Here is an 18288-nt window from a genome sequence, read left to right as displayed (position 1 = left end):
GATCAGCCCTGGGATTTCTTTGGAAGGAATGATGCTAAAGCTGAAACTCCAGTACTCTGGCCACCTCATGCGAAGAGTTGACTCATTGGAAAAGACTCTGATGCTGGGAGGGATTGGGGGCAGGAGGAGAAGGGGACGACAGAGGATGAGATGGCTGGATGGCATCACTGACTCGATGGACGTGAGTGAACTCCGGGAGTTGGTGATGGACAGGGAGGCCTGGTGTGCTGTGATTCATGGGGTTGCAAAGAGTTGGACACAACTGAGCGACTGATCTGATCTGATCTGATCTGAAAGGAGAAAAAAGTGCATTATGGAATCTATTAAGTGAGTGAGCTTAGCATTACTTTCTATAATATTCTAGAGTGCATATTACATAAACATTTGTGAACTAAACTTTAAATCTCTGAGTTAGCATCATATTATTTTCTGATAGAGCTAAAAAATAGAATGGAAGAATACCAGGCACAATTAACCTTTTTTTGCAGCACAATATTTTGCAAAGATGCTTGTAATATTCATTTGAATAAGATGGAGGGATTTTGCCTAGTTTGTGTGCTGGTTGGGAGCATCCACTGCTGACTAGACAATGGCATTCATATGTCTGTTAATAGATCTATGCCCATCATAAACAAAGACTTCTAAGGCTGTAACGTATTGTTCTGTATATGTTCTTGTACTAGTCAACATTTTTTTGGGGGGGGGAGTTCATGTGAAGACTCTATAAAACAGAGTAGAGAGAATATTATGAAAAGAGTAAGAATAAGCAGTTCATACAAAAGATGTTATGGAGAAACTTCAAATGAACTTTTTGGCCAACCCAGTTAGATCCTCAAGCTCATTAGTAATTGGAGTTATTCAGATTAGTAAAAACTAAAGCATGTACAGAGGTAAAGAAGTGCATAGGAACAAGTCTTTATGAGTATATACCAAGCCAAGTTGAGTAAATATCTCTGGAGAAGGATGTGGGGTTAGAGGAAGAAGGGCCAAAGGAGATGTTCACCAAATCTATGGTGTTTGATTTTGTGCAATGTTGATTTCCAGTGGTCATGTATGGATGTGAGAGTTGGACTGTGAAGAAGGCTGAACGCCAAAGAATTGATGCTTTTGAACTGTGGTGTTGGAGAAGACTCTTGAGAGTCCCTTGGACTGCAAGGAGATCCAACCAGGCCATTCTGAAGGAGATCAGCCCTGGGATTTCTTTGGAAGGAATGATGCTAAAGCTGAAACTCCAGTACTTTGGCCACCTCATGCGAAGGGTTGACTCATTGGAAAAGACTCTGATGCTGGGAGGGATTGGGGGCAGGAGGAGAAGGGGACGCCAGAGGATGAGATGGCTGGATGGCATCACTGACTCAATGGATATGAGTCTGGGTGAACTCCGGGAGCTGGTGATGGACAGGGAAGCCTGGCGTGCTGCGATTCATGGGGTCGCAAAGAGTCGGACACGACTGAACGACTGAATTGAACTGAACTGAGATGTTAGAATCATCACTGTAGAAGCAGTGCTATGATGTAGATGATAAAAATATAACAATTTCAAGCCATATTAGGAGAAACCTTGGGAAGAGAGATGTGGTCACGGTTGTTGGTGGGGTCATCCACCAGGACTGACTGGTCTAAGCATGTTAACCAAGGAGAAACACAGAAATATGTATCATTCAGGAACATAACAGATTTCTCTGAACTTCTCTCCATTGAATGCCATACCATTTAGCATTTAATATGATTTCATTAATTATCACTGTTGTTCCCATTATCTCTTCCTGTGATTCCCAGGTGTCGCTGTGATAAAGAATCTGCCTGCCAATGCAGGAAACACGGGTTTAATCCCTGGGTCGGGAAGATCCTCTGGAGAAGGAAATGGCAACCCACTCCAGTTCTCTTGCCTGGAAAATCCCATGGATAGGGTAGCCTGGTGGGCTACAATATGGTCCATGAGGTCACAAAGAGTCGGACACAACTGAGCAACTGAGGGGATCCCATTACATTGTAAACACCTTAAAAACACACACCACAGATTGTATTTTTCATTCCCCATAAAACTTGGAGGAGAGCTGAGCATATAAGAGGCATTTAGTAGATACTGAATGTAATAAAATAGATTTTATGTTTGTCTTTTTTAACTTTTTGACCTGGACCCACTGCAGGTGAGATCTTAGTGCCCTGGAAGATTTTTAAAGACTGAAGATAATGCAAGTTCTGCATCTGTCATTCTGAAGATCAGTAATAACATACATGATTCTAAGAGTAGATGTAGGGCATGGTTATACCTGTATTGTCAGTTGATTGTTTTGTTACCTTTATATGACCTTGTTTTCTTGAGGCTTTTTTTTTTTTTTTTTAACACAGTCCAGCAGAAGTTCCAGTGAATTCACTATTGCATCATATTACTGAAGGTTTTACATGCAGAGGATTTTATGTTACTGGTGACAGAAATAGCTGGGACATCTGTAAGAATATAAGAGCAAGTTATCCATCAATCAGAAACAACTGGGAGAAACAGCTATTTAAGCAAGGAAGCCTTTTGTAGAGTTTTATGAGAATTCGGACACATTCGATTTTTCTGTTAAAAAATCCACTCGGTACTAATTTTAGCTTTTTCAGAGTTGTGATACTCTTGAAGGAGGAAATATGTCCATTGGAATATGTGAAAAGTGGGAGCTGTGTTTATCACTTTGTGTTGTTTCAGTAAATCCTTCTTCCCTAGCATCTATATGCAGTTTGCCTCACAATCAGCTGATATACTTTTTAAAAAGATATATATAGCCTGGGCTCCCTCCTCCTGGTCTGAAATGGAGCCTCAAATTCCTGATTTTTAAAGTGTTTTCATGATACATGGCCAGTTATGAAATGAATTTGGCTATAGCTGTAGAAAATAAATGTTGAAACCTTAGTGATATGTTTCTCCTCCTGTCATATTTTCAATACTGTCTTCATATAATTCAGTTAATCAGTGATTTGGGTTTGAGAAGAAAACAAAAGGAAATATATTCAGGAATTTTATTGGTGAGATGAGAAAATAAGGTCAGGCATGTGTCACAGTAAGGATGGATATATTTGTCATTTGGGACCCTGTCAGGGAACTGATGGAACATGTGAATAGGATAACTGGGGAGAGTTTAAAGAAACTATTTACAAAGTGTCGAGGGGGTAAGGGAAGTCTCAAGGGATGGGTAAGTGCCCCCACTAGCAATGGTGGGACCCACTGGGCCTGGAGGGGCAGGAGAAAGAAGTAGTGGTCAGAACTGCAGCTGTAGGAGAGGGCCACCCAACAGGGGCCTTCAGGAGAGAAACGAGCTGCAGCCCAGCCAGGAGGGAACTGAGGTGCTAAAGGCCCCAAACTTGCCCTTCTGCTACCGTCCTATCTTCTGCCCGCCTCTCCCACTGGCCAGACTTGACTTGGAGCAGAGGGCAAGGGAGCTGGTCAGTGCAATCCATGTAAGTAAGCCTTGAGTGGCACAGTGCAGGGAGGAGAAGAATGGAAAATGGATTTAGAAGGATAAATGGAGAACATCTGGCACAGGGGATGGTCCCCAGGTACCACTGTGGACACTTCAGCTTCTTTATTTGTTTACCAATTTTAATTTATTAAATCTATAAAACACTGGCAAACTTTCTGGTCGCTTGGTACCTCATCATTGTTGGGGAGGTTTCCATGTTAAGAGCTTTGGCTCTGTAAGATAGAAAACAAAAAACTTGCTTCCCCAGCCCCTTGTTTGCAGCAAGCTTCAGGCATGAGCCGGGGTACATCAATTAGACATATCCAAAGCACAGCAGATTTCTGGTTGAAGAAAAGCTTCATGTTTTGCTGCTCAGGATGGCAAGAGAGGTGATTGGGTTTCGGGATCAGTAGGATTATAGTTGAGCTCCCATAACCGGAGAAGTACAAACACACTGCACAATTCCAGCAGATGTCATTGACACCAAGGTGTGTTCTACACAGAAATAGCACTGATGCTAGTGGCAGTCGTAGTTTCGGTAAAGCCAAGATTCTGTAAGCATCTAGTTCACTATAACATCCAGTGCTCACCGCTTGAAACAGTAGCCTTTCTCAGCAGGCTGCTTCTAAGGTTTGGAGCCCTGTTTAGCCTTCACAACAATTCGGTGAGCTACACAAAACCCTAGTAATAAATTTTTTCTGCTCAATCAACCAGAGTCAGTTTCTGATGCTTGTAACTGTGGACCCTGAAATGTATAATACTTCTCTTTTCATTTCTATTCTTGTTTTTTTATTCTCTTACATTTATCTAAAGTAAAAGTGTTAGTCACTCAGTAGCCCACCAGGCTCCTCTGTCCATGGAATTCTTCAGGCAAGGATACTGGGTTGCCAGTCCCTTCTCCAGGGATCTTCCTGACCCAGGGATCGAACCTGGGTCTCCTGCATTGCAGGCAGATTCTTTACCATCTGAGCAACCAGGGAAGCCCCATATTTATCTAAACTAAATCACTGCAGATGGTGACTGCAGCCATGAAATTAAAAGACGCTTACTCCTTGGAAGGAAAGTTATGACCAGCCTAGATAGCATATTGAAAAGCAGAGACATTACTTTGTCAACAAAGTTCCATCTAGTCAAGGCTATGGTTTTTCCAGTGGTCATGTATGGATGTGAGAGTTGGACTGTGAAGAAAGCTGAGCGCTGAAGAATTGATGCTTTTGAACTGTGGTGTTGGAGAAGACTCTTGAGAGTCCCTTGGGCTGCAAGGAGATCCAACCAGTCCACTCTGAAGGAGATCCAACCAGTCCACTCTGAAGGAGATCAGCCCTGGGATTTCTTTGGAAGGAATGATGCTAAAGCTGAAACTCCAGTACTCTGGCCACCTCATGCGAAGAGTTGACTCATTGGAAAAGACTCTGATGCTGGGAGGGATTGGGGGCAGGAGGAGAAGGGGACGCCAGAGGATGAGATGGCTGGATGGCATCACGGACTCGATGGACGTGAGTCTGAGTGAACTCCGGGAGTTGGTGATGGACAGGGAGGCCGGGCGTGCTGCGATTCATGGGGTTGCAAAGAGTCGGACATGACTGAGCGACTGAACTGAACTAAACTGAACTGAAGCACTTAATAGGGCCACGTGAGAGACAGAATAAGGAGTAGCCTCCTAACTCTGTTTTCTATCAGAAGCAAGAAAGGCTGGTATGCACATATTTGCATTTGAAAAACTCACAGTAGATTGAAACTGAGACCTTATGAAAACTGGATGTGATTTGTTCTGTGAAATGCCCTCACTTTTTAAATAGTTATGCATCGCAATAGAAATCATTTATCAAGTATCCTAGTTCCATCACTTCTGATATATGCTACTGACAGCTTTGTTGAAGAAATACAAATCTAAGAGAACCCAATTATTAAGTTCTAGCTTTGCTGTCGGTATACCATGTAACCTTGAGCAAATATCACATATTTTTAGAATCAGCAAGTCATTCCAACTTTGCTAATTACAAAAATTCCCATTCATACCTTAAACATTACAACCCATGGTGTATGTTATTAATGGTCACTTTGTCACAGAAAATTGAAAACTTCCCAAGGAAGATTTTTATAAAACAGCTGCTGGACTTGAATAAGATGAGACAGGAAGTTCACACTGACATTGCTGTTCTTCCCTCAAATACATGGTGATTATAAACTATGAAAAAGAAAATTAAAATGATGTTGCAGAGTTCAAGGGGGGGAAAAGATTGCTGTCTTCATGGATGTCTCTCAGATATGCAGATAACACCACCCTTATGGCAGAAAGTGAAGAAGAACTAAAGAGCCCCTTGATGAAAATGAAAGAGGAGAGTGAAAAAGTTGGCTTAAAGCTCAACATTCAGAAAACTAGGATCATGGCATCCGGTCCCATCATTTCATGGCAAATATATGGGGAAACAGTGGAAACAGTGGCTGACTTTATTTTTCTGGGCTCCAAAATTACTGCAGATGGTGATTGCAGCCATGAAATTAAAAGACGCTTACTCCTTGGAAGGAAAGTTATGACCAACCTAGACAGCATATTGAAAAGCAGAGACATTACTTTGCCAACAAAGGTCCATCTAGTCAAGGCTGTGGTTTTTCCAGTGGTCATGTATGGATGTGAGAGTTAAACTACAAAGAAAGCTGAGTGCCGAAGAATTGATGCTTTTGAACTGTGGTGTTGGAGAAGACTCTTGAGAGTCCCTTGGACTGCAAGGAGATCCAACCAGTCCATCCTAAAGGAGATCAGTCCTGGGTGTTCATTGGAAGGACTGATGTTGAAGCTAAAACTCCAATACTTTGGCCACCTGATGTGAAGAGTTGACTCATTGGAAAATGCCCTGCTGCTAGGAAAGATTGAGGGCAGGAAGAGAAGGGGATGATAGAGTATGAGATGGCTGGATGGCATCACCAACTCAATGGACGTAGGTTTGGGTGAACTCTGTGAGCTGGTGATGGACAGGGAGGCCTGGCGTGCTGAGGTTCATGAGGTCGCAAAAAGTCGGACATGACTGAGTGACTGAACTGACTGACTGACTCCATGGATGATAAAGAAGACAACAGAATGCCAAAGAGTGAGTTGGGCTAAAGCCATGGACGTGTCAGTCTCCATGTCTAAAATTAGGTGGTGAAGGCTATGTGACTGGAAGTCTGCTCCACTTGAGACAAGGGGCCTGGATTAGAATCATTGCCTTAGGCAGAAGCTGCCTAAACTGTGAGTTAGAAAAGTATATATATCTAGGGAGATGGGAGGACACAGATCCGGCCTTGAGAGCAGGATAGGAACCAAGCCACATGTTGGCCTGGTGAATGGACCTGTGGTACCTATGACATCACCATGGCCAAGAGTCCTGAACTGCCTTTATAGCATCTGGTTCCGAAATGGAATTCCAGGGGGCCAAGTGAAGTGACAATCACAAAACCAATGAATTTAGAAAAGTAGACACAGGGAAAGAAGAGAGAAAAAAACAGACTGAAAACAACAATTAAAAACAACACAAAATTAGCTTGCAAATCAAAATACCAAGATCCATGAAATCTAATCCTAAAAACATAAAATCAGTAAAATATGAAATCAGAACATGAATTCACTCCAGAAGGAAATTTATTATAATGAATGCATAATGGGTATAACAAAATGGTTAAAGCAAGGAAGCACAAAGATATAAATAAGAGAATGACAGTCATAAAAAGAAGCAGCCGTTACTGAACAAAAACAGGCATAAATGAAGCAAGAACAGATGGATATGCAAAATAACCAAATAGAACTACTCTTCAAGTAGCCCTCAAAATTTTTAAATTACTTAATAGACGGAATGACCTCTAGATCAATGAAGAAAGTGCTGGTCACTGGAAAGTTCACATTGAGGAATTCACCCTAAATTTAACACAAAGAGATAAAGAGTTTGAATATACAAAAGAGTGGTTACATGCATATACTATGAGTCCCAGAAAAAGAGAATGAAAAGGATGACAGAGAAGCAATACAAGTTGTTTCACATAAAAGTAACGGCTGAGAATTCTCCAGAGCAGAAGAAAGACGTAAATCCTCTGACTGAAAGTTCACTCAAAGGGTAAATAAAAATAAATCCCCATCTAGGAATGTTGTCATGAGAGTTAGAACACAAAGAATAAAAGTAAATCTTAAATGTGCCAGAAAAAAATACAGATTGTTAAAAAAAAAAACACCCCAGATTATCAGATTTAGCAGCAGCAACTTTAAATGCTACAAAACAATAGAGAAAACATTCCTCAAAATGCTGAATGAACAAAACTTTCAACTTAGACTGTTATATTCAGCCAAACCACAGTTTGAGTGATGAAGAAAAATAAAGATATTTTCAGACACACAAAACTAAAACTATTTATAATCCACAGACCTCCACTGAAAGGACTTTTGCTTTGCCAAGCAGGCTTCTCACCCACCCCTTCTTCAGCAGTTCTCCACCTCAGAGCGCTCCTACCTCACTCTCCTCCCAGTTTCTGCCATGTTTGGTGTCCTGATAGTGTACACAGCATTAACCCTTTCCCTCTGGTCTCTCTCTGCGCTTCCTCAGTTTACCCTCCCCCTCCTTTGCCCTGGTTCTCCTTAACCCCATGGTACAGGCACCAAGCAACTGCCATCTCCTGCATCTCTCCGCCCCCCTAAGCAACCAGCCACACATCGGTTGATGAATTTTCTGCTATTTTCTTCCCTAGAGCATGCAATGCGGGCAACCTAAGCCTGGAAACATCAGAAAGGCTGCTTCATTATCTTGTATGCAGTTGGGTTAGTGTAGGACATAGATTGGAGGGAAGAATTATGAGTGCCAGGGAGAAAAGTAAGAACACCAGGTCATAAAGCAAAAGATGTAACAGGAGGAAACCCTGAGAATTCCAACTATTGCTGTAAATCCTGATCCTAAAATATCTCTCTCTTTGCACTGGAGGGTGTACATGTGTGTGTGAGAGAGAGACAGAGGCAAAGAAACTGAGATTGGGGATTTTGCAGTTTTTAAATACAGTACATGTGCCTCAGTTCAGGAGCAGCTAATACTGTAATGCTTTAGTTTCCTGACCATCTTGGATAACAGGGTTTACTGGAATTTCCCATGTAAACATGAGTCATTCTCATTTGTGCTGTGAAATTGCCGTGGACAGAGATCCTTCCACACAAGAGTGTATTGACCTAAGGCCTGATCTTCCCCCAGTGCCCAGTCTTACTGGTCAAAACCTCAATTCTGCATCTTCAGTCAAACAGCTTGATTTGTGTTCTGCAGGCAAGAGCATTCTGGCTTAGCATGTATGCCTTCTTTTCAGTTTCTAGGGTTTGCATATTGCTTTGAGGGTGGAGTTTGTCCTAGAGGTTTTTGCAGTAATAGAGGACTGTTTTATTTCAGGCCTGGTGGCCTCTTGACCAATTTAATGGCCTATTAACACCACCTAACAACTTTTAAAGAGGCTTCACAGAAATAAAATTAGGACCATTTCTGTTGACTTTGGCACAATCAAATTTAATTTCCCCAAAGCATCACATAAGTAAAGAGCAGAAAACTTCCAAATATGACAAGAAGTGATAGGTATTTTTTATTGATAAGAAATATAAATACATATGCCTCTAAAAAGCCAAGTAATTTGAGAGTTCTAATTTAAAAATAAGAGATTAACATATACACCATTTCTCAGCATATTTTACAAATGAAATGCCTCTTTGTGGCATTTATTTCACTTTTCTTTGATTATGGAAAAAGGCAGAGGGAAGAAATTCAGATTTTTCTTTCATTGTCCTAGTGATGGCCACGACTGACTTTTGGAGTCTTATTTTTTAACCTGCTTTTTTTCTGTTAATACATATAATAATTAGCTTAATATATCACAAAATTTTCTTATGAAATTTAGTATTATTATAACATAACATTATTTTATGGTTGTATAGTATACCACTGTGACTATATCATGTGTGTGCTCAGTCGCTCAGTGGTGTCCGACTCTTTGCAAACCTATGGACTGTAGCGCACTAGACTCCTCTGTCCATGGGATTTCCTAGGCAAGAATACTGAAGTAGGTTGCCATTTCCTTCTCCAGGGGATCTTCCTGACCCAGGGATCAATCCTATGTCTCCTGCATTGCACACAGATTCTTTACTGTTGTGCCAGCTGGGAAGCCCTAAATATATTGTAATTTGTTTAAAGGAGGATTCTCTTTTTGGCTATTTGGCTGTTTCCAATTTCTCACAATGATAAATAATGTTGCAACAAACAATCTTCTACAAAGTTTTGTTTTGTTTTTGCACATCTTGGATTATCTTTTTTCCTTCCTGAAGGCTGGAGTAAGTGACTTGAGAGATTACTTTTAAGTCCAATTTTCTTCAAGCTCAGGCTGTCCCAGAAGTGTTGACCTTCTGGTTCACAGTGGTGTCAGTTAGTAGAAGGCCTGGTGTTAGTAGTAAGATGGTGCATCATTCTTAATCAACAGGTCCATGGGAAGTAAACTCTTCATTTCCATCTTGAAACCCTAGATTTTTTTTTTTTTTTTGCCATTCTATTCAAATCAATTAAAAAACAAAAATCCTGAGCTAGCTCACATGCCAACTTTTTGAAGCAGCTGAAATTAATTTTGATGTGTTTAATATGAGTTTGGAAACTGTTCTCTAAGATTTGTTATTTTTAGAGTTTTCATAGCTGTTCCTATGCCTTCCCGGTGCCAATTCATTGTTAAGTGTACCAGATCTATAATGTACATTTTAATTAACTCCATAGTTGAGCCAAATAGAATTCTGCAAAACGTAATTGAAATTTTGGAGACACTTAATGGGCATCTTAACACACAGTTCAGTCCTATTTAACATGAGTCAGAAAAAAGGCATCTTTGGCTCATGAAATTGCCGCCCTTACATTAGCAGTCTCTCTTATATCCCAGCAGGCAGAAAATGAAGTCACTTTGGAACAAAGCCTAAGAACACAATGACTTCAGAACACAAATCTTCACATAGGGAGGAGTTTGAACATAAACAGTTTCACTAATGTCCAGGAAGTTTAAATCTACTTCTTGTTAGGATGACTATTATTATAAATAGCCAAAAAGGTAGGAGAGGGAGGAATGGGGATAGAATTTTAGCCTATTTATCTGTTTCACTTGATTATTTCTCCTTTTTTGGTGCTTTTTGAAAGCATGATATCTAAATACATAATCATGGAATACAATAGTTCTCAAAATTTCATCATCATCAAAAAAGAGGGGAAAATGTAGGTTTTTTCAAGCTGACCTAATTACTATAAACTAAGCCTGATAGATTAAAATAAATTTTTTTCTGAATATAAATAATATTCTGAGTATCTTGGGTTTCCAAAGTGCAGCAGCTGAAGATTAAGTTTATGGCCTATGGCAAAAGCAACATATCTTAAGACATGTCAGATTTTCTGGCTGAAAACAAATAACTGGGGAACGTGGGCATAATGAAAGCATAGAATTTCCAAGTTAATTCCTAATATTTTTAGCAGTCCTGACCCCAGAAGAATTATAATCAGTTTTTAATAAAGGCCAGTTCAAAAGCAGCAGTGTAGAGCTGAATGTTCACAGCACCATCCATAATCATGCCTTGTTTTCTTATAAACCTCTATCCTTTTAGTTTATAAAAATTGGGTAATGCTGCTTGGCTCATTAATAGTCTATATGAGTTCAGGCTGAAAGGATGCCAGAGAGAGAGAGAGAGAAGGCCTCAGAAGAGCTGGGAGAGGAAACCAGAGGAGAAACATAGCCTGTGCTGAGAGCTTTGCACAGCAAAGCAAGAGTGGGGCATGATTTCAGTCACCCCTCTACCCCCACACCTGAGGAACATGTGAGGCGCACAGAGTGACTGTAAGAATAAAAACTCCTTCATGTTCTGTCCTTACAATCAAACTGAAGGAAACCATGTGATCTACCATCATTCATTCATAACCCAAGGTGAATCAGAGTTGGGAAGTTAACGAAAATGCTTAGGGTCAATGTGCTAAGACCATGGGGAGAAAGAACAGAACCAGGATGCAGTAAGATGAACCTGGGCTTATTGCCAAGCTGGTCAGGCTACAAGGATGGGATTGGACTTCTCCCCGAGGAGTAGGAGCACATCTGTCATCACCAGGTGACAGTGCCCCATTCCCTGAATCAGTACATCGGAGAAGGGAACCCTGGGGAAGTTTCCACGGGGTGTCATACACCAATAAGAATAAACAGCACTAGCACGCTAGAATTTACAAAGCACTTTCATCTTCTTTTTCACATATCTATTCCTCATATTTCCATCAATGGGTAAACCTTAAGAGAAATGATGCCTGAAATAGTGTGTGATTTTCATGTTACCAGGGAAAGGTTCAGTTCAGTTCAGTTCAGTCGCTCAGTCGTGTCCGACTCTTTGCGACCCCATGAATCACAGCACGCCAGGCCTCCCTGTCCATCACCATCTCCCGAAGTTGACTTAAACTCACGTCCATCGAGTCAGTGTTGCCATCCAGCCATCTCATCCTCTGTCGTCCCCTTCTCCTCCTGCCCCCAGTCCCTCCCAGCATCAGAGTCTTTTCCAATGAGTCAACTCTTTGCATGAGGTGGCCAAAGTACTGGAGTTTCAGCTTCAGCATCAGTCCTTCCGAAGAACACCCAGGGCTGATCTCCTTCAGAATGGACTGGTTGGATCTCCTTGCAGTCCAAGGGACTCTCAAGAGTCTTCTCCAACACCACAGTTCAAAAGCATCAATTCTTCGGCACTCAGCTTTCTTCACAGTCCAACTCTCACACCCATACATGACCACTGGAAAAACCGTAGCCTTACTAGACGGACCTTTGTTGGCAAAGTAATGTCTCTGCTTTTGAATATGCCATCTAGGTTGGAAAGATTCAGTAACATGTTCCAAATAAAAGCATGAGAGAACTAGGTTCTGACAGAGCAGTCAGCATACTACAGGGTGTAGCACTCTGGACTGGCTGCACTGGTAGGCATACTCAGCAGGCTCGGTTTTCTTCTGCTCCTCCAGGGTGTCCAGAGAGATAGAATGTTCAACTACTGTGGAGAAGAGCACATGCAGGCCAGTCCTGCTCAGACTGTGGTAAAGAGATACCAGACGGGGCTGGGAAGATCTTGCCCACAAGCCTTCACTCCCTCCTAGATGGTCACATGACATTCCCAGAGGCAGAGAACAAATCCGATCAAATGAGGCTGGTATCTCCAAGTGGGTAAGTCAGAGGCAGGAGAAAAACTGAACTTTCTCCTGCACTTCAGATTTTCAGTGGACTTCCCTTGTGGCTTACATGGTAAAGCGTCTGCCTACAATGCGGGAGACCTGGGTTCAGTCCCTGGTTTGGGAAGATCTCCTGGAGAAGGAAATGGCAACCCACTCCAGTATTCTTGCCTGGAAAATCCCATGGATGGAGGAACCTGGTAGGCTACAGTCCATGGGGTCGCAAAGAGTTGGACAGAACTGAGCAACTTTACTTTTTTTCTTTTCAGATTCTCTGCATATGGGAATCTGGTTTGTCCCTGGGAAAGAAGGTTCCGCATTGACACAATAACCTTCATGAAGTTTTACAAGCAGGCTTCATCTTCTAATGTCTAGTTTTACCTTCAGCATCATAGCTCTGTGTTGTGCTAACACAAATCTACATCATCTATGAAAGTGAAAGTGTTAGTCTTTGCAACCCCATGGACTATAGCGCATCAGGATCCTCTGTCCATTGGATTTTCCAGGCAAGAATACTGGAGTGGGTTGCCATTTCCTTTTCCAGGGGATCTTCCTGACCCAGGGATCAAACTCGAGTCTCCCACATTGCAGGCAGATTCTTTATCGTCTGAGCCACCATGCCTGCGTGCATGCTAAGTCACTTCAGTCGTGTTCAACTCTTTGCAACCCTGTGGACCACAGTCCGCCAGACTCATCTGTCCTTGGGATTCTCCAGGCAAGAATACTGGAGTGGGTTGCCAGTGCAGCTACAGTAACTGCTGTTTCTCAATCTCACCTCTGTTCTTTACTGAATTCCCTTAAATTGCTCATTCTCCAACTTTCTCTTTGCTTTGTTTCTTCTCTGTCTCTGCTTCTGTCTTGCTGAATCACCCTTAGTGGGTCTTCTTTTTGTGAATGTTCATGTATGATACTCCTCCAGAGTATCTTCCTGACCCAGGGATTGAACCCACGTCTCTTTTGTCTCCTGCATTGGTAGGCAGGTTCTTTACCACTAGTGCCACCTGGGGAGCCACTGAGCTACAATACGGGGTATTAAATCCTGGAGAACCACTTCAGACAAAGCCAACAGCTCTTCAGGGTTACCACTCATGGCAAGCCTCCAGCATGTTTCAGCTGGCCTTGGCCTTGCCCTCATTGTGAAAGCCTATGACCATAAAGGGTCCTGGACTATGCAGGCAGCAATTCCAGGGATGGGTCCAGCAGTCTGAGCTATTTCAAGCATTCACTGAATATTGGGGGCATAGGGGACTTCTTATCTTCAGAGGATGAGGGAAGTGGCTGTATTTTGCATCTCTTCCTCCTCAAGCTTAGTAAGTCCTCATTCAGCCCTACAACCCTGGGGGTAAGTGAGGAAGCCCCTGTGGCTGCTGGAGATGGCTCTGGAGTTCTCTAGGCCTTGGGATTAGCCCTGCAAGTGAGTCAACAGACTGATAACCTAAAGTTTGATGGTAAGGGAACAACAACCCCTGGGGGCCCTATGAAGCCTAGTGGGTGGCAACCAGGGCTCAAAGGCTCCCTCCCAGTTCCTAGTAAGCAGCTGTGTTATAGGATGGAACTTCTCTGGGCTTTTCACTGTTCTACCTACCACCTTGGTCATACATGAACATTCACAAAAAGAAGACCCACTAAGGGTGATTCAGCAAGAGAGAAGCAGAGACAGAGAGGAAACAAAGCAAAGAGAAAGTTGGAGAATGAGCAATTTAAGGGAATTCAGTAAAGAACAGAGGTGAGATTGAGAAACAGCAGTTACTGTAGCTGCACCCCCTTAGCATCTGATACTGTTTACATCCCACATTTTGGCCAAACGTCTTAACAAAGATTTTTGCCTTAACAGGTAGGTGTCCTTATTTGTGTTTCATAGATAGAGTCATGAAGGGTGAGGACTAGAGAGTTCTTGCTCAAGGACACACAATATCAGACATTTTCCCAGTTCCTCATTTGTCTTCTGGCCTCTGGAGATTAAAATGCCTTATTGATTAAGCTTTAACTATTTATGTCCTTTGAAACCTTTCTCTTCACTGGGTTCCATGACACAGTCTCCCACAGCTGTTCTGTATACTTCTTAATTAGAGAGTATTATAGCATTGTTTTTTTTTCCAGAATTGTGCCAAAGCATCAGAATCATGAAAATAAAGGATCTGAGAGATGGAAGCAACTTCAGAGGTCATTGAGGTCATTGAGCTCGGTCTCCTCACTTTCTACATTAGCAGCCTGATGGCAGTCCAGGGAGGTGAAGAGGTTCACCACAATTGCCTGGTTGCACAGGGAAGGCAGGAATTGCAGTTTATATATCTTGATTTCTAGGAAGCTATCTACCCAAGAGTCTTACCAGACACAGATTTCTTTCTTTTCTTTATACCTAATCCCAAGTATTTAGCATTCCCAGAGCATTCCAAATGGATGAACAAAAGCAAAGAACTCAGTGTGATCCAAAGCACTGATTTCTGGTGTTTCTTCAAGGGTGTTTTTGGCTTTCAATCTGTTAACCATAAGGAATATTGAGTTTAGCAAAGTACATCGACGTTTTCTGTGCAACATGTTAAGAACAGCTGAAACCAATTAAATGGTAATCAATTTTACCCTGTCTGATGCAGAATGGAAAAAATGTTCCAGAGGTCTCTCCACCCTGAGATGTTCTTGGCAATGGGTCTCTGTGCTGTGGGCCCCCTCCCATCTCTCTTAGTCATGTACACTCAGAAGAGGAGAGCTGGCCAACTCCCTTCACAACTGGGAGGAGAGTAGAACCAGCCCAGACTTTCCTTTGAAATGAGAGTTCATCATGGGAAAAGAAGGCTGCAGACTCTGAGACAATGCACATCACAACTGTGAGAACAGAAGGGTCTGGGGAAGGCAGTGAAGTCACATTTATCGATCCTCCATGGCCACTTCATGGAGTTTACCAAGATCTCTATTACCTTATCTCCCTGCCCTGCTTTCCCCCAGTCCCCATCTTCCATGAGAAATAGATAGCAAAGAAGACAGTGTCCAAATATGATAAACTGGGGTTTGAATTTGGACTCTGCAATTATTAGATGTGATGCTAGGCAAGTGAACCTCTCCTGGCCTCAGTTATTTACTTATTGGTTAAAATTGAGTAATAATATCACCTTTTAAAAATTAAATGTTTATAGAGTACCTGATATATAGTGGATGAGCAACATGCCTTTTCATTAATTATTCACAAACTCTCCTATATTCAAGCCATTTCATTCACTTTTCTATCAGCCTAGTCCAATGTGTCACAGTGTGTATGTATATTTGTCTGTCTGCTGACTATCCTGCTCTATCTGTCCTGAGGATGCATGGATGAGAATATGTATATTAGGGAACCACAAGACAAAGGGCCCTGGTTCTCTGCTTGTGGGCAGAATGGGGAGCGTGTTACCCTCCACTCTGCCCAAGGTTCTGTGTCCAGGGTAATAATCATCTTCTATCCCTGAGGCCTGAAATTCAGGACTTCTAGCGGATACTCACCACTCTCCAGTTCACAGCATTAGTCTAAATATATATATTTTTTAATCTGTTAACTTCATATATCTATGTGTATAAAAATATCTACATGGGTAGATAAACATGTATCTATATCTTTATTTTATTTGCTTAATTTTTTATTTAAATAAATTCACCTATTGATTAATTATATGTATACTATTAACTTATTTTACTAACTTGATGATTTACTCTTTTATATTTCTGTAAAGAGTAGGAGTGGGAAGCGGGGAGGGTGGTGTGCCTGACATAGCCATCAAGTGTTTACTAAGACTTGAAAAGGACTCAGTGACTTCTACTTCCAGGAAGTTGGAGGAAATATACTTTCCTTATTGCTCCTGCTCAGCACAACTGAAAACAAACCTAAGAAGCCTCTGAAAGGTGGAGGGAAGGCTTCTAAACTCGAAGAATGACATGATGGTAATTCCCTGGGCTTTCTCTTTGCTTCACACATTCCAGATGTGGAGCTGAAGAACATACAACCCAGAAACACCAACAGGTGCAGGCAAGAGAAACCTTTAACAAAAACCTGCTCTCTCTAACTGAACATTGTAGCTAGACAAAACCTACTCTCCTCCAGTGAAACATCAAAGAAAAGCCATGCTTCAACCTCTCTCACACCAGCAAAGCCCTGGTGGGAAGCTTAGATTTCCACCCTTGGGAGGCTGAAATGAGGCACCCCAGCCCCTCTGCTAGGGTGGTGCAATGGAGATCACACAGGAAGCCTGGAATTCTGTCCCCACCCAGCAGTAATGAGACATCCTTCAGCCTTCCTGCTGGGGTGTTGTCAGAGGAAGATTAGTGAAGAGTTAGAATGTTCATCATTACCCTGTGGAAACTAGGCCACCTCTACCACAGTTCCAGTAGAGACCACCAGGAGAATCAGCGCTCCCAACCCTGTCCCACAATACTGAGTGGCTCCTCACTTTGGGTATCAGTGGAAGTTGAGTGAAGAATCTGGATTTCTACCTCTTCTTGACAGTAACAATGTGGAAGTCTCCTTCTCCTGCCAGAGCAAGGTCCAGAAAAAGGCCAGCTAAAAGAGAAGGTTTAAATAAGATTTAGAGTCACGTAACCTGATATGAAAATGTCTAGGTATCAGTCAGAAATCACTCATCATAACAAGAGCTAGGAATATCTCAAATTGAATGAAAAGAGACGATCAACAGATGCCAACACTGATATAACAGAGAGGTTGGAGTTACCTGATAATGAGTTAAAAGCAGCCATGATAAAAATGCTTCGGCAAGCAATTATAAATATGTTTAAGATCTGTGAAAACAAGAGAATTTCAGCAAAGGGACAGATGATATAAAAAGAATCAAATAGAAACTTGAGAACTGAAAATACAAAAACCAAAATAAGAATAGCAGTAGATGGGCTTAATTGCAGAATAGAGGGGACAAAGGAAAGAAATTGTGAAATAAAATATAGAACCATAAAATTAACCAGTCTAAACAACAGAGAAAAACATACTTGAAGAAATGAGCGGAACCTCAGACTGTAGGATCATAACAGATGATCTAACATTTGCCTCATCAGAGTCCCAGAAGAGAAGAAAGATAAGGGAGCTGAATAATTCTTGAGAGAAATAATAATGGAAAACTTCCCAAATTTGTCAAGAGATATATATTTCCAGGTTTAAGAAGCTGAGCAAACCCCAAACAGAAGAAGCCTAAGAAATTCATGCCAAGACACATTATAATTAATCTTCTGAAAACTGAAGATAAGGAAAACTTGAAAGAAGCCAGAGAAAAATGGCATCTTATCTATTACAGACGACTGATTTATATGTCAGCAGATTTCTCATTAGAAATCATGAAGGCCAAAGGGAAGTGATACAATATTTTTTCAAGTCCTGAAAGAAAAGAACGTTTAACCCAGAATCCTACACACAGTGAAAATATCTTTGCCTACAACCACACGGCATGTGGGATCTTGTGGGATCTTAGTTCCCCAGCCAGGGCTCAAACCCACGCCCTCTGCATTGGGAGCACAGAGTCTTAACCACTGGACCACCTGAGAAGTCCTGAACATATCCTTCAGGAAAGAAGGGGAAATTAAGACCTTCTCAAGTGAAGGAAAACTAAGAGAATTTGTCACCAGATCCATGTCAAAAGACGTCTAGGTATCAGTCAGAAAGCTAACTG

General features: G+C 41.8%; 1 long non-coding RNA gene across 1 annotated transcript in view; it reads left to right on the top strand.

Annotated features, from left to right (window-relative positions):
* The window catches only part of LOC112584686, a 28760-nt gene extending 12407 nt beyond the window's left edge, over window positions 1-16353 (top strand). Inside the window, exons 2-3 of the long non-coding RNA XR_003109058.3 lie at window positions 12446-12644; window positions 14750-16353. This is a non-coding gene — a long non-coding RNA (uncharacterized LOC112584686). The remainder of the gene's footprint in view (window positions 1-12445; window positions 12645-14749) is intronic.
* Window positions 16354-18288: the final 1935 nt, after the last annotated feature.

The sequence above is a fragment of the Bubalus bubalis genome, chromosome 1, assembly GCF_019923935.1.
Source record: "Bubalus bubalis isolate 160015118507 breed Murrah chromosome 1, NDDB_SH_1, whole genome shotgun sequence".
NCBI classification, from domain to species: domain Eukaryota; kingdom Metazoa; phylum Chordata; class Mammalia; order Artiodactyla; family Bovidae; genus Bubalus; species Bubalus bubalis.
This window is presented reverse-complemented; position numbering and strand designations above follow the sequence as displayed.